Here is a 20781-nt window from a genome sequence, read left to right as displayed (position 1 = left end):
TTTATGCATAATGCTTAGAATAGTGCACATAGTAAGCACTATAAATAATTTGTTGATGCTGTTATAATTCTTGGTGTTATTTTATTAACTACAATTTTCAAAGAAAAGCTAAATAGTGGTGGTGCAAGTTAGCATTTTTATTTGCTTCTTACAGTGGAGATAATACCCCCAGGATATTTTTTCCATATTTTACTCATCTATATTTTTATATTATGAAGTATTTCAAAGAACATTATAATCATTTTTGCATTTTGAACCTTAATTTATTGGTATATATTTCTAAAAAGTAAGATTTTTCTATATACCACAATATTATTAAAACAGCTAACAAAAGTAAAAATAATTTTTTAATAATTTTAATATCCAGTTCATATTTAAACTTACCTAAAATCTTTTATACAGCCCAGTCTTTGAAATATATATCTCATAATGATTATTCATCACATTTGGTTCTTATGTCTCTCAAGATTCAGTCTGGAATACTCTCTTTTAGATGACATTAGGGAAAATGTTCCACCTTTCCATTTGTCTGATTATTTGCTCATGACCTCATTTAACTTGTTCCTATATCTCCTGTATTTTCTATGAACTTGTAGTTCAATCTAATATCTTAAAGGGGTTCCAGTTACAAACATTTTAAGGAAGAAAACTTTCTATTGCATTATGTATCTTTCTGGTTATCTGGGAAACTCATGTCAAAGAAGAATTGGAAGTGCAAAATATTTATTGGGAAAAAGACTATGAAGTATAGAAAGGAGAGGGAACCAGTGTATGCTGAGAGAACCCCAAACCCCATTGTAGATCTGACTTCTCTGAAAGGAGAGAAGGGACAAAGGAGGTTTGGGTAGGAAGTTCTTCAGACTTAGCACTGCTCTGAGAATATCTTGGCCAGTCCAAGAGCAGTAGGAAACCAAAGGGCAAAGATAGCCAATTATAGAAGTCTCACAGTGTGGTGAAATGGCCTGGCTCTAGTGTTCCTGTTGTGCTCAGTTATTGGTTGGAAGTAGCACAGGGTGAGCATGGCCTCAGTGTGACATTGTATTAGATTCTGAAAGTCTAGCAGCTGGTGCCTAAAAACTAATAAGATATCAAGTAAGGTCTCAGTTTGAATGCATGTACAGCAGTGTCTTTTCATACCTCAGAAAAAGACTGTAACCAATCATGATGCAAGATCATTTGAGAAAACAAAATGAGAGCCAAGATTAAATAAATCTTTAGGATTAACCAAAAAACTTATATGCATACCAGTGGCCCGGTGCATGAAATCCGTGCACATTAAAAGGGAATTAATTAGAGGAAATATTTTAATATTGCTATTTGCCCTTTCTCTATAATAGAAGTGTCAGAGATTAAAGAAAATTAGTAAAATGTATATGAAAATCTCCCTCCTGTCAGAATCTGGGGCATGCTGTATGACCTAGAATCAAGTCCCCACCCACCACCCTCAAGTGCTTCGAAAACACAGGAGACCTAGACCCAGCCGACCCTACCCCCATTGGGCAAGACTAAGACTTGGCCAGACACCCCCCCATCAAGACCCTCCAGGCAGGGGGTGCAGCCTCAGGTCCCCTGGCCTGGCACTGAGGTGGGGGGCACGGCCTGAGGTCCCTATCAAGCCCTGCCAGGTGGGGGGCATGGCCTGAAGTCCCTCAACAAGTCCCTAGAGATGGAGGTCGTGGCCTGAGGTCGCCTGTCAAACCCCGCCAGGTGAGGGGCATAGCCTGAGGTCTCCTGTCAAGCCCTGCTGGGCAGGGGGTGCAGCCTGAGGCCTCCCATCAAGCCCTGGTGGGTGGGGGCCATAGCCTGAGGTCCCCTGTCAAGCCCCACCAGGCAGGGGGTGCAGCCTGTGGTCCCCTGGCCTGGCACTTGGGTGGAGGGTGTGGCCTGACATCTCCCAGCCTGGTGCAGAGGTTGAGGTGTGGCCTAAGGTCTCCAGGCCCAGCACCAGGGTGGGGGGTGCAGCCTGAGGTCCCTTGCCCCTGAAAGGCGCCATGCAGCCTCAGGTCCCTGCTGTTTGGTTGTGATGTTATAGTACCTTGGCTAATTTGCATATTTCTCTATTATATAGATAGACTAGAAGCCTGGTGCACAAAAATTTGTGCACTCGGGGGGCAGGGGGGGTCCCTCAACCGGTCTGTGCCCTCTCGCAGTCTGGGACCCTTCGGAAGATAACGACCTGCTGGCTTAGGCCTGCTCCCTGGTGGCAGAGGGCAGGTCCAATCCCTAGGTGCAGCCCCTGGTCAGGCTCAGAGCAGGGCCGATTGGGGAGTTGGGGCGCTGCCCCCTGTCATACACAGAGCAGGCCAGATTGGGAGGTTGCGATGCCACCCCCAGTCACGCTCAGGGCAGGGCCGATTGGGGGGTTGGGGCACCATCCCCTGTCACACACAAGGCAGGGTCGATGGGGAGGTTGCGGCGCCACCCCCTGTCACGCACAGAGCAGGGCCCATAAGGGGGTTGAGGAGCTCTCCCCTGTCACTCACAGAGTAGGGCCGATAGGGGAGCTGGGGCACAGCCCCCTGTCACACACAGAGCAGAATGGATCAGGGGGTTGGGGCACTGCCCTCTATCACCCACAGAGCAGGGCTGATCGGGGTTTTGGGTGCCGCCACTGTCACACTCAGGGCAGGGCCTATGGGGAGGTTATGGCTCTACCCCATCACACACAGAGCAGGGCCCGCTGGGGCGGGGGGGTTGGGGCACCGCACCCTGTCACACACTGAGCAGGGCCGATCAGGGGGTTGGGGCACCACACCCTGTCACACACAGAGCCGCAGGGCAATCAGGGGTTTGGGCTCTGCCCCCTGTCATGCTGATCTTGGTGCCGGGAGGCCTCTCGGCTCTGCTGATCCCAGTGTTGGGAGGCATATTACCCTTTTACTATATAGGATAGAGGCCTGGTGCATGGGTGGGGGCCGGCTGGTTTGCCCTGAAGGGTGTCTTGTATCAGGGTAGAGGTCCCCACTGGGGTGCCTGGCCAGCCTGGGTGAGGGGATGATGGCTGTTTGCAGCTGGTCACACACCCTTCAGGGTGGGGGTCCCCACTGGGGTGCCTGGCCAGTCTGGGTGAGGCACTGAGGGCTGTTTTCAGGCTGGCGAGTGACTGAAGCTCCCAACTGCTCCTTTTTTTCTTTTTTTCTTTTTTATTCAGGGCCAGCTTTAGCTCTGGCTCCGGCTCTGAGACCTCTGCTGCTGAAAGCAGGTATCTGGTTTGTTTGGTTTCTATAATTGAAACACTGTATCAACTCCAGCTCTGAGATCCCGGCGGGCTGAAAGCAGGTTTCTGGGGTTTTGTTTAGCTACTATATTTGTAACAATGTTTCAAACTGCAAGCTCAGAGGCCGGCAAGGCAGGTGGGGAATGTTTGTTTCCTCCGTCACTGAAGCAAGCAAGCCTCATGTTAGCTTCAAGCTGCCTGGCTGCCGGCCGCCATCTTGGCTGGCAGTTAATTTGCATATCACCCTGATTAGCCAATGAAAAGGGTAGCAGATGTACGGCTAATTACCATGTTTCTCTTTTATTAGATAGGATATGCATAACCCATGGACACAGACAATACTGTGGTGAAAGCCTGGGGAGGGAGAGGGACTACGGTGAAAGAGGTCAATGGGAAAAAAAAGAGGACATCTGTAATACTTTCAACAACAAATATAATAAAAAGATAAGTAAATCTTTAGGCCTTCTAAACCATGGTGAGTACTCTACCACCACCCAAATCCCCATGAAACCCCCCAAAAGAAAATTAAAAAGGATATTTACAGGTTTCTAGTGTCCATCCCAATCCATTGGGTTAGAAGTCATGCTATCTAAAATCCTGAGAAAATACCACAGGAGATAATGAAAGCCAAAGGAATTGAATTGAATGCTTAGTCTTCTCTATATTCCCAATGGTTGATTATATTTAGAAACCACATATTTTCCTTTTCTTTGTTTTAGTGGACAAGCAATTTATTTAAGATGACCAAACCAGACTTGACCTTGATAAAACTCACATTGGACTGGGTTCCTGTACTGCATCCACCACTAATGAACTGCATGATCTTAAATATATTATTTACCTTTTATGAGTTTCATTTTTCTCTTTTGTAAAATTAAGGGATTGGATTAGGTTGGCCTCTCAATTACCATATTTTATAATTTTGGAATAACCTGAAAAGCTAATTTCTCATGTGATTGAGAAGATCATAACATATGAGGGCAAAACCAGAACCCCTCCTGTATTTAAAGATAGTCACAGAAAGGGCAAGCCCTTTCTCAGGTATGCATTTTAATTTCTTATTCTCCACACATCAGTTAGAATGCTTTAGAGAAAAAAACAAACAAACAAAAAAAAAAACACCTTGAAAATTGCTTAGTTCTTTGCCACTTGCAAGAATTTCATCTACTATTTATAGAAATCCTGTGACATAGATAGTGCAAATATAATCATACACATTTAGCAGATGAGCACAGTAAAGCACAGAGAGGAGTAAGAGACTTATTCAGGACAACACAGTAAAAAAAAGAGCCAAAACAAAAATCAAAGTTTTATAATATGACTTCACTGAAGAAACTTCCTTATGGTACTCCCTGACCTTTATTTTCTAAAAATAATTATAATACTAGACACTTTGCAAGGCTGCTAAAACCGTGATCTGGGATCCATGAGAAAAAATTGATAGTGTTTGTGTAAGCTCAGCAGTGTGAATTGCCTGTGACTCCAGAGAGAGCACAAGTGATGCTAAAAGGCATAAGGAGATGCCTGCTGACTCAATCCATTTGCTCTTTCTCCTCTGCAGGATATTAGGGGCTCCAGGAGGTTTCTACATGGAGCTACTCAACAGTTTTAGTCCAATTGAGACTAGGCCTTCTGGCTCATCCATACCCAGGCATTTCCCTAAATTGGGATAACAACTTGTTAAATGAATTGAACTCTATGTAGACATGTCATGATGAAGAGGTAAAAATTAAGTGGGAAACATGAAGTGATCAGAGAAATCACTAAATGTGTTTCTAGGTTTCGTAGCAGCAGTCCCTATATGTCATATCTGTGTTTTGTGTAGGCCTAGCACTCAAACCAAAGCCATGTCTTAGCCTCTTCGCCTCCCTGAGAGAGAAGAACAAAGGACCCTGCTCCATACCCAGCTCTATCACCACATATCAGCTGTCTTCTTATCACTATAGGCCAGTTGTTTTCATTCTGAGAGTGATTTTTCTCCCTCCCCAGTGGACATTTGTCAATATCTGGAGATGGTTTTGGAGTTGTAACTGTGGGATAGGTTTTACTGGTATAAATGGATACTAGTAAAAGGCAAGGATGTTGCTAAATGTTACATTATACAGCATAGCCCCCAACAGCAAGGAATTATCTGGCTCTAAATGTCCATAATCCTGAGAATGAAAACCCTTTTGTAGGCTGCAACCTTTCTGGATTTAATTTAGTTTGTGTGTAGTAGTAGGACAGATAGCTACAGGTCTTGCAGGACATTGAAATCTGAGTGGGTAAAATAGGGGATGCCGGTCTGAGGTTAAAGGCAAGCAGAGTCAGAGGTGATTTGCCTAAGAAGAACTAAGAATAATCCCCCTTTCTCTTATATTGCTGCCAGGGAAAGAAAGGATAGCAAAACCAGCAGGAATTCACCTGTTGCTATATAGAAAAGGTAACATAGTAATGAGCATTCTTTTTTTTTTATAGTTGCTTAAACATTTGTATTTTTATTGAACTTTTTTCCTTTTATTTTTTTATTTTTATTTCTTAATCTTTATTGTTCAGATTATTACAGATGTCCCTCTTTTTCCCCCCATAGCTCCCCTCCATCCAGTTCCCACCCTACCCAGGCCCTTCCCACCCCACTGTCCACATCCATAGGTACTGCATACATGCATATAAGATCTTTGTCCCATCTCTTCCTGAACCCCCCCACACACCCCCGTCACCCCTGAGAATTGTTAGTCTGCTCCATTTCCATGTCCCTGATTCTATTACATTCACCAGTTTATTCTGTTCATCGGATTTTTTTATTCATTTGATTTTTAGATTCACTTGTTGATAGATATGTATTTGTTGTCACTTCGTTTTTCATAATATTTTTTATCTTTACCTTTTTCTTCTTCTTCCTCTTCTCAGAGAATACCCATTGTTATGCCCAGATTTCAAGATCCCCAACAGACCACGTGAGGGAGCCAGCTGTGTCCGATGCAAAAGCAAAGAGTCCTTTATTTCAAACTTGAGTCTGGCTCCCTTACCCTCCTTACTGACACAGCAGCAGGTGGCAGAGAGAGACTTAGCCCGATGGGAAGAGGAGTTTTATAGGGGGGTGGAGTAAGGGCAGGAGAGGGGACTGTGGGCCCCACCGATTGGCCAGGCGCAAGTCAGTGTCTCATTACACCGGATGTGGTCATATTGATGGCGTGCACTTCCCTTGATTATCATTGGGTAGTCCAGAGAAATCCTGGGTGTGGCTAGCAGAGGCTTGGGCTTCCAGGAAGAAGCCTTGCCGAGCACATGGCTCTGCCCAAAAATGGAGGACCCAGGGTAAGATGGAGGGCGTAGTCCTCGCCCTTTCATTCCCACCTTTGTCTTGGAACTTCCGGCTCAATCATGAGATGGACTGCATTTCTATTCCACCATTGCTAGAGGCCCATACTGGGCACACAGAACTATCAACTGAACTATCCCTATAAGCTTAACAAATGGTCCGGTGGAAGGGAAAGAAACCATTTTAGATTTAACAACTTCTATTAAAATAGTATTTTTCTTCTTAAAATTCCTCCATGGCTATCAAAAAGCCAAATAAAGATTAATTTATCTACTGTCCTGATGTTTGCATAAACACAACAAGAATGGTAACTGACTACCTTTGCTGGAATTTCATGGTTGAACCTTAATGTGCCCCGTAGGGCCAGGAAGCCAAGCCATCCAGCTGCCATCAGGTCTGCCTGCAGTATCTGCTGAGTTAGGTGAATCCCTCACCTGTAGCAACTCCACCTGAGCCCACGCTCTAGGCTTTAAGGCCCATCTCAGTAGCCCTCCTACTTGTTGCGACCCAGAGTGTGTGGGGGTTCCGCAGGGATGCAGAGGCATCTTTACTGCTCCCCTTTTACTCTTACCAACCACCAGTGATGGCAGGGCATGGGCCTGTCGCTCCAGCACCAGCCATCTTGAGGGCTCCCAAGCAGGATACCAGGCTTTCTTCGTGGCATTCTTACTGGCTTCAAGTCTTTAGAGCTCAGACAGGGCTCTTTAAAACATGATACTCCAGTCAAAGTTTTCCATTAATAAAACCACTATTAGGAACCAGTCTTATTGAATATATGCAAAGAAATGTATTGCCATGACTTATTTAGCATTGCCAGATTTCGGAGGAATTACATAAGGAGAAAAACATACTGATCTACTCTAAGATTTTCTGACTTTCCTTGCTAATTCCTTTTCATGGATTTAAAACAAAACAGTAACTGTTGGCATAAAACCTTCTTTCTATGCATAACCATGCCTCAGACCTTCTATTCTAAACAGGCTTTTTCCAGCTTTACTACCACTGACATGGGCATGGTGACTCAGGCCTGCAAGACAGTATTACAGGCTTCCAACTGTTAGATGTCTCTCAACAGAGACCAAAACCTGATGGGCACCCTTCCCTGACAAGTTGGGCACCTGACCTCTTAGCAGCAAGACACCCTTTACTTTTGGGGGTCACTCCACACAGCTCCCTTCTAGGACAGCCAACATACATTCAAACCTGCAAAAGAATCAAAGGTTAATATAACATATCAATACAATGAAACATAATATTGGCATCATGGCCGCTTCAGGCAGCCAAATCTTCTGCTACTAAACATGTGATCCTACAAATTGTCCTTGTCTCTTTGGAGCCATGTCCATGAAGATGCAGGCATTATCTAAGTCTATTACACACTATTGTGGGGGCTCCTGGTGGCAGGAGTGATCGCGAACAATGTTACCAGTATCAGGCGGGTCGAGCACGCTGCAGCTTGAGCTTGAGTGTGTTGCGTTGATCTCAATCGATGTTTCATTTGGTGATGAAGTCTTTCCAGGTCATGGATGGATCCGCTGACCAGACATGAGTGTGATGGACCCAGGTCGCGACGCCATCTACCTTGAGAGCGGTGGGTGTCGTCAGCACCACAGTGTAGGGACCCTTCCAACGTGGCTCTAGGGTCTCCTGGCAGTGCCTTCTGACGTAGACCCAATCTCCTGGTCTGTGCTGATGAGGAGTTGGGGTTGGGCCGGTCTCGGTCTCGTAGATGGCATGGAGGCGCGGCCAAATGTCCTCGTGTGCCCTCTGGCGCCCTCTCAAGGAAAGAGATTGTTAAAGAAAAGCCACCCAGTCCCCGCCAGTCTCCGAGTCAGATTCCTCTTCTCTTGGAGAACTTCAAAGTCCTGATGGCTTCTAGGTAACCCTGTTTATTAGTTACAGTGCTCTGATTTCTTGCCTTTCTACCAGTTCCCTTTGTGGCAGAGCAGCAACCAGGCCTCTTTCAAGGGAGTACACTAAAAGGGGGTATCAGCCTCTCCTTTGCTAGCAGCAACAGGTACCAAACCCTTTCAGTACATTTGACCAGCTTCATTCACGCCCACCTTTACAGCTTCTAAGGCCCATTGTCTTCCTTTAACCAGCAAGCCAAATGACACTGGCCTGTATTATTTAATTCAGCACAGGCAGGGGGGAAGGGCCCATGAAATCTCTGCCCTGAGGAACTGTGAGCTCCACCCTTAAATGTTCCAATCAGACTAGAAAAGCCACAAATACCTTTTAAATCTATCCCAGAATTCCAAAATCCCAACCCAGCACAGAATATCACATAGCAAATCAAAGTTCCCAGCAAACAAACAGACAGATGTTTACTAGTTAGGCGGGATGATTCCACCTCTGACAGAGAGCAAGCGCTCTTGGGGAAAGATCCCAGTGGCCACTCAAGGTGCTTTGCTATCGGTCAGAGCACTCAGCCTTAAAGAAATCAAGCGTGTGCCTTTTTTCCCACAGACCTCCACACTTACATGAACAAATAATTATACCCAAGTAGACATACAAACATCAAATAAATATTTACACTTACACCCTTTCAGTGAACAAATACCTTTACAGTCTTGGGATCTTGAGCAGATAACAGGAACACCGTCCAAGTCCCCTGATGGGGGCCTGACAGGAACAGATGCGGGGTCCTCCCTTTCCCACATCCCAGGACAGGATTCTTGACCTATGTCATATCCAGATAGAAATGGTACTCATATTGAACTAGATACATTCCCCATTAAGAACTTTGAGGTGCATGCCACATTTATACCACAAGATACCAACTAATCAGTTTCAGTTGTGTCGAGATACAGAACAAGTCCCTGAACAGAGGCAGTAGAAAACTGCATAGGAATGCTTCTTTTCTACCTTTTTAAAAGATAGGCCAGATTCGAACCCTTAGCCAGTCCGAGTTTTGACTTCCCTCCGGAAGTCCCAGAGATGGTGAATACCATCTAGAAGCCATTCCTCCAGATACAGGATAAGTCCCTTAGAGATCCTTGATAACCTACATCAGTAATCCATTCACACAATCCCCTAAAAGTTAAAGAGGAAGGAAAGAACCATTCAGTGTCCTTCAAGAGGATTTCGGCGAAACAACAAAATCCACAGATCAAACACATTGGAAAACCAAGGCCAGAAAACTCATTATCTAGAACCTCGATTAAACTTAGGCATATCCTGGGTCTCCCGAACACTGAATTGGCAAGTTAACTGGAGCCCTTCAACCCTGGGACAGCTGCGCTGTCCCTCCCAGGCAAAGGAAAAATATGTCCTTTAAGATCAGTATGAAACCACAGTTTCTACCTGAAATAATTGTACTTTAGAAATTGGATTACTGCTATCAGTTCCTTTTAAAGACTTTGACATAACCTTTAATTGTCCTTAGTTTAAGGAAAGCAGGGTTTTCTAGATTTAAGAGATTGGCTTAAAAATAAATTCCCTAGGCAAGCACACTTCCTGCCCCATCCACATTTCTGCAGCAAAACTCTGCCTTAAAGCTCCACCCCTGACTAAATCAGAGGGTGGGGCCTTTGCTGTTTAAACTGGTCCTTGCATCAAAAATCTTCAGTTGAGGTCACAAAATCAATCCTCCCTTCTCAATCAGACCAATAAGCAAAGGCATTTAATTATTATAATTACAGAACTTTTCCCAATTCAATCCGAATCTTAAACTTTTAGCTTGCAAGTCAGGTATTCCGCATTTCTTAATCAGTAACATTTTTAAGAATAAACTTTAAAAATGGAAGACATTTTAGCATTTGTTCAATTTAGCAAACTCCCAAAGCCTTGGACTGCCTTTGACTGGAAACAGGTAACCATTAAAATGCAAATTAGTTACATTCTTTCTCCCAAGGATGAGCCTACCTGCTTGTTCTGTTGCAGGAAGGGAGGCTAGCCCTTCCTCCATTAAGAAAAGCTTTCTTAATTAACAAAGGACCAGTTTTTTTCCCCCCTTTGGAAAAACTGTACTTTATTATGGAAATGCCAATCCTGCTGCTAGAATTTAGCTAGCATCTTTTTTTCCTGGGTGAATGATTAGTCTTGGGATCCATCCTGCACATTTGAAAGGAGATTCCAGCTCAAAACTCTATCCAAAATCGGATGGTGCGCACATTAGTCTTAAGCAGCTTTTCTCCTTACACGTGCACAGAAATCCCAGACTCATTTACTTGGGGAGAGGGTGACCTGTTTTCACATATCTTCACTCAGACGGCCGCCAGACTGCCACACAAAGGAGGGGAGTGGGAAGTCCCCCTCCCTCCATACTTGCACACTTTCACCAGACATTCATTCAGAGTTTAAACAATAACAACTTCCCAACTCCTGAGGGAGCTCTAAAGCCTCCCCCAATCTCCTTGAAATGATCAATCACAATACCCAAAGGTGCAGTCTGAGTCCATCCCATAACGTCCATCCAGTACAAACCCAGAAAACTAAACAGGGCCCGAAAATACAGCCTTCCAACTCCATGGAAGCAAAAACTGAAAGCTAGATGATGGCTGTGCGCCAACCAGCAGGAGCGACCCGCCTTTTCTCAGATTGAGGGGTTCCTACAGACCTTCCGACTCCGCGGAAGCAAAACTGCACCCCTTCAGATGGAGGATCGAGGCGTCCCCCGACTCCTCCGCCCGTGATCCCCCTGTGCATCCACTTAGATCATTATTATGGGCATTTACAGATTTCAGAAACGAGCTCGCACAGAACAGAACACACAACAACACAGACACCTACTGCGGTCAGTCAGACTCTCCGGATCGGGGGTCCCTAGAGGGTCTTGGGGATCCTGGCAAGCCCCCAAATGTTATGCCCAGATTTCAAGATCCACAACAGACCACGTGAGGGAGGCAGCCGTGTCCGATGCAAAAGCAAAGAGTCCTTTATTTCAAACTTGAGTCTGGCTCCCTTACTCTCCTTACTGACACAGCAGCAGGTGGCAGAGAGAGAGCCCGATGGGAAGAGGAGTTTTATAGGGGGGTGGAGTAAGGGCAGGAGAGGGGACTGTGGGCCCCACCGATTGGCCAGGCGCAAGTCAGTGTCTCATTACACAGGATGTGGTCATATTGATGGCGTGCACTTCCCTTGATTATCATTGGTTAGTCCAGAGAAATCCTGGGTGTGGCTAGCAGAGACTTGGGCTTCCAGGAAGAAGCCTTGCCGAGCACATGGCTCTGCACAAAAATGGAGGACCCAGGGTAAGATGGAGGGCATAGTCCTCGCCCTTTCACCCATCAGCATTTCATATAATACTGGTTAAGTGGTGATGAACTCCTTTAGCTTTTTCTATTTGTCAAGCTCTTTATCTGACCTTCAATTCTGAATGATAGCTTTGCTGGGTAGAGTAATCTTGGTTTTAGGTTCTTGCTATTGATCACTTTGAATATTTCTTGCCACTCCCTTCTGGCCTGCATAGTTTCTATTGAGAAATAAGCTGACAGTCTTATGGGTATTCCCTGAGCATTCTTTTTTAATGAAAGGAAGCCACAGAAATACAGTTTTCAAGCTCTCTTTTCTCCTGGTATCTTCAAGCTGTCTAAGCTCTTCCTCCCTGGAAAGAGACAACCTAATGGCATCTACCTTACCCTCTCTCTCTGGCAATTACCTACTTATTTCTTCTCCCCCACTCCCTCTCAGAAAATTAAACTGGCTTAGCTATGTTCAGCCTCCAAAGTGAAGGTAGTGTGAAGGTCTCTAATCACTTACTTATATAGTCTAATGGCTTGTGGAGGCCAAGAGATGAGTCATGTTCTTGTGGTGGTAGGAAAATGTGATGGCAGGACACACCAAGTTGCAGACTTCTGATGAACCAGGAAGCCAACAGGCAGATAGTTACTGCGGATTCTTCTTACTAGACCCTGGCCTGATGTGGGGAAGGGGGTGCAGTCAAGATAAATCTAGAATCAAACTCACTTGGCAGGGGAGCAGGCGGAGTTACTCTGGCTGAGGGAGAGCCCCAGGGTCCAGACCCAAGTCACTGAGGGCATCATTATCACCTGTAGCCCACAGGCTGAGGATGAGGGCAGACTCGGATCTGAGCGATTCTGAACCAGGTCGAGTACATTTGAGCTTCGGGAACTGAGGATTCCTAGGCTGTGTTCCTTAACGACTGCATCTTGATGTTCCTGAGTGTCCTGGGAGGCTCGGCTTCGGAGGAAGGTATCAAGAAACTGATAATGTGCCCTTGAATTTGCTTCTGTGTTTGCTTCATCAATGTCTCTCATATTGAATATCTTAAGAGAAATAATGGAACATTTTGGTGTTCCCATGGACCAGGTTTTGCAGATTTAGGGAAATAAAGGCTATGGATCAGCTTGGAGTATTGTTTGTATTATTGGGAAAATTCTTCCTTTAGAAGCTTGTCGCTGGCCTGATTTTGAGAAATGATATATGGAAAAATGAGGATGAGGAGACTGAAGTTTCCATCCTATGCAATTAGTTTGAGATCCACTGTTACCTGCTCTAAGACAACAAAGCAATGGAAAATTATCAGCCTGTAAATGAAGCTGCAATTAAAAACGTAGCTTCCCTTGAAGACAAACTAACTATTCTTTGCTCTCAGATTGCTGGAGTTTTGCAAATGCAGAAACTGAAAAACAGTACTAATTCTGGCTCCTTTGACTTGACTTACGGGCATGCTGGTTTGGGACAAGTGCCATGATTAGAAACTGCTCAACTGAGTGTCAAACCAGATCCATTTTCAAGTTCAGTGCTTCCTGCTCCTCCTCCTACTCCTCCTACACAACCCCCTCAGTTTTCTTCGCTGCAGCCTCCATGTTCTCTTGTGCAGCCAGAATATAATCGTATTTGTGACTCAGATAATTCAGCAACTGAAATGAAGAAACAACAACCAGGTGCCAGTAAGACCAATTATAGTCGTCATTCAAAAAACCAGAAAAACAAAGATGTTCCAAACATGTTGGATGTTCTAAAGGATATGAATAAGATTAAACTTCCTGCTATTGAACAGTCGCCTGGAAGTAGACCCATTCATAAGAGGAAAAGACACAGTTCACAGTGGGATCCATTGTATTTACTATCCCAGGTACTTAATAGAAATCTGCATTCCAAGAAGATGATTCCTTTGAGAAAGAAAATAGGGCTTGAGAGTCTTCTCCATTTTCTAATCCAGAAACGTCAAGGATAAGCTCTAATAATTTTGGACATCACATTTGACAGTCAGAAGGTTTGTGACCTAAAGGAAGAACTGACAAATACAAAAGGTGTCAGTGACCAAAGTGTGAGCAGCACAAGCTGTGTCTGCTCTTATAAGGAGAGATGCAGAGATACGCCAACATGATAATCTGTTAATGAAATTAAAGGAAGTCTGTGTGCCAGGATATATTAGTGCAGAAGTCTGAGAAGTCTTGACTCTTGAGAATACACACCTCTGGTTTTGGAAGATCCAACAGTTAATTGGTTATTGAGGATGGTTCTGTATATTGATTTTTTTCATGTATATTAATGTTATTAAAGGCTGAATACACACTTGGAATGGTTTTCCCATGAGATAAATATTAAATGATTTAATGTTTCTCATTAGAGAATAGTAGGGTCTCACTTTAAGGTAAAAACTATTTTAATTGATTAAGAAATTAATGTAAGCTAAGTCTATATTGTATCACTCAGCAAATGACAGTATGTTTTTTAAAAAACAATTTCTTAAAGCAGTTATGACATCCTAATTTAAGAGCCTTTAAATCTTTTATTGCATGTTTTTGTGAACAGAAATCTATATATGTATTATATTTATATATAGGTAATTATATATATTAGAGAGCGAGAAAGAGAATTATATCTTTATTTATTTTAGTATTTTCTTTTGTACCTTCTGAGATTTTTTTCTTGCATGGAGAAAATCTTCTCATACTATCATTTTTATATGTTAGTTCTATTTTTTAACCTTTTGCAGAACCTCTGTGCTGTTTTCCATAGTGGCTGCACCAATTTACACTTTTAATTGTCAAATTTTACTTTTGGAAATGTTATAACTTTTATTTGTTGATTTATTGATTGTTTTATATATAATTTTAGCCTTATAAATGTATTTTATTTTAAGGATGCATAAGACATAGGTTTTTTTTTTTCTTACATGAAGTGACCATGTTATAATTACTTTTCTAGTGTTCTATAATTGAATTGTTCATTTGGCATTATAGAATGAAGACTAAACTTTGAATCTTAAATTCCAAGGGTGAATTCTATCTTTAATTCTCATTCCATGTACGGCCTCAAAACAAGCTACTACACCCATTTGATTTCAGTTTGTTCATCTAGAGCAGCGGTTCTCAACCTGTGGGTCGCGGCCCCTTTGGGGGTTGAGCAACCCTTTCACAGGGTTGCCTAAGACCATCGGAAAATACATATATAATTACTTATTGTTTTTGTGATTAATCACTATGCTTTAATTATGTTCAACTTGTAACAATGAAATTGGGGGTCACCACAACATGAGGAACTGTATTAAAGGGTCACGGCATTAGGAAAGTTGAAAACCACTGATCTAGAGAAATGAAAGTTGAAAGGAAATTAACTCGAGTCAGGTGCTGGGCTAAACACATAGATACATAATTTCATCTAATCTACAGGGAAAAGCCAGGGAGATTTAATTCAGAGATAGGTCTTTTCACTCACTATCTAAAGCCAAAACCTTTCTGATACCTAATTGGCTGAAATATGATTTTTGGATAACTATGGACTTTAGTTATAATTCTTGGAGGTGAAATCCATTTCTACAAAAGGACATGAGGAAACATTTTTTCTCATAACTACTTTGCTACTGATAAGCTATGTGATTTTGGGTAAGTCATATACTCCCTCTAGGTCTCAGTTTCCCCCCACTCCCCCCTCCATAAACAAAAACGATTGAAATATTTCTATAATCACTTCCCTTTGATAGTCTATGCCCGGAGTTGGCAATAATTTCTCACAAAGGGCCAGATTGCAAATATTTTCAATTTTGCAGGGCACAGTGTCAATTCTGCAACTACTCAACTCTTCCTTTACATCACAAAAGCAGCTATAGACATTATGAAAATAAACAGGGTAGTTGCATTCCAATAAAACTCTATTTAAAAATCAGAGAATGTCTTGGTTTTGGCCCCTGGGACTAAATGAAGGATTTTGTTGTGTCAGCTCTTCCTTTTCCTGTCCTAACCAACATATCAATAATTATAATTTATACATGCCTAGCCTGAAGATGTCTTTCTATTGAAAAAAAAGAGTTTATTTATGTGCTTAATTTTAAAAAAAAATCTGGATAAACCTGAGAAATTAATTGGCTAGGTGTGGGGTGCACTTTGTTAAGAACAGCACTGATATGAGCATAATAGGAACAGAGAAAACATTAATAGCTAAAAGTTATATAACAGTTATATAGAGAGAGTTAAAATACTATTCTTATCTGTTCCAATTTTAATGTACCTTATATGAATTAATTGTATATTGAGAAGGCTAAAAGGTTAATTCCAATGTAACCCTGATATTGGGGGGGGGGGGTTTGCAATCTGAATCTGTGCCAGAAAGCCCAGTGTACATTCTTGATAACCTATAATTAAGTCATTTCCCCCTTTCTCCACAAACTGGTCTTGCAAGACCTGCTACCTAAATGCTCACATTTTACAGAGGCCATAAACCATGACACAGCTCCCAGAAGGGGGTTATCAGTGCTGGCGCCAGGTCAGGCCCTTAGGTATGGTCTCAAGACTCCCAACACCTGGGGTTTTTTGCAAAGCCCACGAAAGATCCAGAAGTATAATCCATATTTGGGAGACAAAGACACCAAAAGGGGATGAAAAGAGAGGCTTCCACCATATTGGCTTGCTCAGAATTTGAGAGGCAACCTCCTCTGAGCCCGCTGGTGTAATAAAACTGTGTAACTCCATTTCTGTAATTTATTTCCAGCTAATTTATTGACATGTATCAAAATTACTTTGTATTACTTTTCAATTTATCCAAAACACTGCTTTTCTGAAATGTACAACGATCTTCAACGACACTTCTTGCCTACAATAATATATATTAAAAAGGATGGGAGGCAGAGGGGAATGAAGAATCTACACTAATCAAAGAGAAACATGCAAATTAACCATCACTCCGCCATTCCGCTACACCCACCAGCCAATCAGGAGCAAGTATGTAAATTAACCCAACTAAGATGGTGGCAGCCATGGACCTGGAGCAAGCAGGAGGCTTGGGTTGCCCCCAGTGATGAAGGAAGCCAAGATTCCTACCTGCCCTGGCCGGCCCTGGGCTCCGCTCAAGGCTACAAAGTTTCAATTATAGAAGATAAATAAATCCCTGATACCTCCTTCAAGCCCGCCCTGGCCTCTGATCAAGGAGGTGGTGGGAAAAAAAAAAAAAAAAAGAGTGGCTGGGAGCTTGGGTTTCCGGGGGACATGGCAAGCCTGAAAACGTCCATCAGACCCTCATCCAGGCTGGCCAGGCACCCCAGTAGGGACCCCCACCCTGAAGGGGGTGTGGCCATCCTAAAAACAGCCTTCAGCCCCTCACCCAGGCTGACCACACCTCCATGGGGTGAGGGCCCCCACTGAGGGGCTTGACCAGCCTGAAAATGGCCCTCAGCTCCTCACCCAGACTGGCCAGTCACCACAGTGGGACCCCCGCTCTGATCTGGGACACCCTTCAGGGCAAACCACCTGGCCCCCACCCATGCACCATGCCTCTATCTATACTAATAAAAGGGTAATATGCTAATTAGATTGGTAGACCTTCCAGATGTTCTTCTGGACAAAGCCATGGTGCCGGGTCCATGGTAGAGGTGGTTAGAGGCCAAGAGGGGAGGGCAGTTGTGGGTGATCAGGCCAGGATGGGACGGCAGTTGTGGGTGATCAGGCTGATGGGGGGTGGGGCTGTGGAGGGTAAGCAGACCAGCAGGGGTTCCAATTAGGGGTGAGCAGGCCATCAGTGGGGGTCAGTTGGAGGTGATCAGGACAGCGGGTGGGATTTGGAGTGAGCAGGCCAGCAGGGGGGCAGTTGGGGATGAGTAAGCCAGTGGGGAGGGGAGGTGGGGGTGAGCAGGCCAGCAGGGTGGGCAGTTGGGGGTGAGCACACTGCCACGGGGGGCAGTTGGGGGTGATCAGGCTGGCAGGGGGCATTGGGGGGTGAGCAGGCCGGAGGTTGGGGGAAGTTCGGGGGGAGCAGGCCAACAGGCAGAGTGGTTAGGGGCAGAGTGGAGAGGGTGCAGGCTGGGCTGAGGGCCATCCCACCCCCCCTCATGCACAAATTTCATGCACTGGGCCACTAGTTCTTAATATCTGCAGATAGTAGATATGACTCTGCATCTGTGTATTGGAAGATTTCCTTATGGATCCTCTGGCCAGTTCCACCAATAACAGCATTAACATAGGTTGTACGTGTGTGTGTGTGTGTGTATGTGTATGTGTGTGTGTGTGCTGTTTATTTTAGTAGATATTAGTGCTGATGATCAAATCTGATGTCAATGTTCATCAAAGATTTTCATCACAGTAAGTTCTTCTGAAAGCAAGAGAGAGCTCTTTGGGCACATTGACGAATTGAACCAAAGCAAATTTGCAGGGTGGTCTTCTGAACCAGCAAGAGTTTTGATGTTTGTGTGTTCTCTTTATTTTATATTCTCATTGTCTCATTCTACTCAGCAATGCCTTCAACAGCATTTGTTCAATGCGTTCAGTCATAGACAATATTTAGAGGACATGGGCACATGGTGCATTTTACCAGGGAAGTTTTGCAATTCTCTGAATCTTTTCATCAGTCTAGAACAGTGGTCGGCAAACTGTGGCTCGCGAGCCACATGCGGCTCTTTGGCCCCTTGAGTGTGGCTCTTCCACAAAATACCAACTTCTGTGCATGGGCCAGGAAGTTTCAATCGCACTGTACATGCACGCCCGCACGTGGTATTTTGTGGAAGAGCCACACTCAAGGGGCCAAAGAGCCGCATGTGGCTCACGAGCAGCAGTTTGCCGACCACTGGTCTAGAATTATACATAAAAATGAAGCATATTCTGCCTTGAAGAAAGAAACAACAAAATGATTAAAAAATAAATTTGAGTAGCCTCCATTTTCCTTGCAGAATACTTCTAATTGGATTTTGGCTGAACTCTGCCAGTTCCTCACCCCTGGTAGTTGCATTGTTCACATCTTTGTAGTATTTTTATCAGTGCCAATTTAGTTCTTGTCATGACATTTCCTCATGATTTGTTTTTATTTGATCAGCTTTTCATGAATTTTAGAAATAAATGTGTATTCATTGTTTGAGCTTTAACCTCTTTTGGTGCTTACTTTTGACATGGTCCACTTTTGTTATTTCACAAAATAGAAACACAAAATTTATCATGATAAAAAGATTATATGATATAGATGTTCACATAGGTGTACATACATATGTGTATATATTTAAATCTCTATAAAATACTATGTAGCCCCCGCCCCCCCCCAAAAAAAAAGACCTGTGCTAGTTCTTGTGTTTGTCAACAAGGTGTAGTTTTACCCCTTATGGCACAGTTGGCAATATCTGGACATATTTTATTGACACACTTTGGTGGGTGGTGAGTGGAAGATCCTTACTGACATTCAATGGCTAGAACCAAGTGATGCTAAAAATAATTCTATAAAGTACTGATCAGTTTCACCACCTCCAACAAGGAAAAAGAAATCATGCAGCCCAAATTGTCAATAGTGCCAAAGGTGAGACATTGTGATCTTGTCTAAAATCATGTACACATGTCTACATATAATCAAGCAATTATATAAGAAATCACAGATCTTGAACACACTACAAGTCTTTATGATGCATATAGGAAAAGCTCACAGAAAGCACTAGAAACTTTTTCTTAATGGTGCAGAATGAAGTCTTGTCTTAAGAACAATGTGAAGTAGGATACCTTGCAATGCACAAAAATTGATTTATTTTTTTCCTTGAGCAAAACCCAGGAATTTTTGGTTAAGAATCTATATTTATCTTTGTAATTATCTTTATAGGTTTATCTGTCCAGGACTTTTTTTTGTATGAATATTCTTCCCTCACCCTAGCCTTTTATGTCCTCTATGTGAATAATGAAAGATCTGACATTTTAATTCTGTGTAAGTTTCACCCCAGGAAATCTGGGGCAAGACACTGGGAATTCTCTCTCTCTCACACTGCAACCTGCAACCCTGTCATGTGTCCCGACTGCAAATTTAACTGTGAATCCTAGTTCATAGGTTGACGCTTAACCACTGAACCACACCGGCTGGACATGGTAATTTTTATTCTACTGTATTCTGGCTTTAATCTTGCTATTAAGTATTGTATTTTCAATTTGCTTATTAAGTCGTATATTGTCAAATTGTACATAATTGTGTTTTCTCTTGTTTTCATTGTCTTTAGTGTACTGAAATTTCCTTGGGATATGTCTAGATAAGATTCATAAATAAAATGATTTCTGACTATCTTTTCTATTTTTCTGCTATCCAAAACATTTAGAGTTTACACTCAATAGTTTGTATTAAACAATGATTGCCATTTGTAATATGTGTTTTCAAACTACATATTCTCATCAACAATTCACTTCAGTATATTCCAACAATTCCCCCAGGGACTCTTATTGAGAACTGATTTCATTGATAATTGAATCCACTGGCATGGATGAGTTTGCTCAGAGCAAAATGAGAAGCAGCCATAGATCAGAAGACTGAGAAATACCAAGAGACTGTTAATGAGTTTATGAGAGCAATTTTAAAAGACTAGTAGGAACAGAATCCTAATAACCATGGAAGTTGACTCTAGAATGATTTGCAGCAAACACAAATGACAGATATAAGGTAGTAGCTGGTGGAGTTTGTAGGGGGGCAATGTTTAAGATGAAAACAATGTTATATTTAAATGTAGATGTGACAGATTAATGATGTAACTGGAGACAATAAAGAGTGGATATTTTTAAAGTTGAGTTTGTTAGAAGATGAAAGGAGAAAGGATTCAAAGCACAAAGCATTCTAATATAAAAAGGATTTCAGAGCAACAGCTACTCTATTACAACCAGAGTAAATGAGGAAATAATAGCTGCCCATGCACATATATTCACAGTTGTTTATTTCCAATATTTCCTATGTGTTTTTCTTTTAAATTTGCAATTTGGGGGGTTATTTTTCTCATTGTATTAAACTGTAATTATTTATAAACTATTTTGCCAACTTTTCAAGGACTGTTTTAAGTGTATACTAGAGGCCCGGTGCATGAAAATTCATGCACTGGGGGAGCGTCCCTCAGCCCAGCCTGTCCCCTCTCACA

The 20781-nt window shown here is 43.0% G+C and overlaps 1 pseudogene across 1 annotated transcript; it reads left to right on the top strand.

The window, feature by feature from the left end:
• The first annotated feature begins 12728 nt into the window (after positions 1 to 12728).
• On the top strand, positions 12729 to 13691 carry LOC308511157 (mitochondrial fission regulator 2-like; annotated as a pseudogene). The gene has a single exon. The product of its transcript is annotated as a mitochondrial fission regulator 2-like (transcript).
• Positions 13692 to 20781: the final 7090 nt, after the last annotated feature.

This window comes from Myotis nattereri (genome assembly GCF_964212035.1).
Source record: "Myotis nattereri genome assembly, chromosome: X".
In the NCBI taxonomy this organism is placed as follows: Eukaryota; Metazoa; Chordata; class Mammalia; order Chiroptera; family Vespertilionidae; genus Myotis; species Myotis nattereri.
The sequence above is the reverse complement of the archived record's forward strand: the minus strand, read 5'-3'. Positions and strand labels throughout refer to the sequence as shown.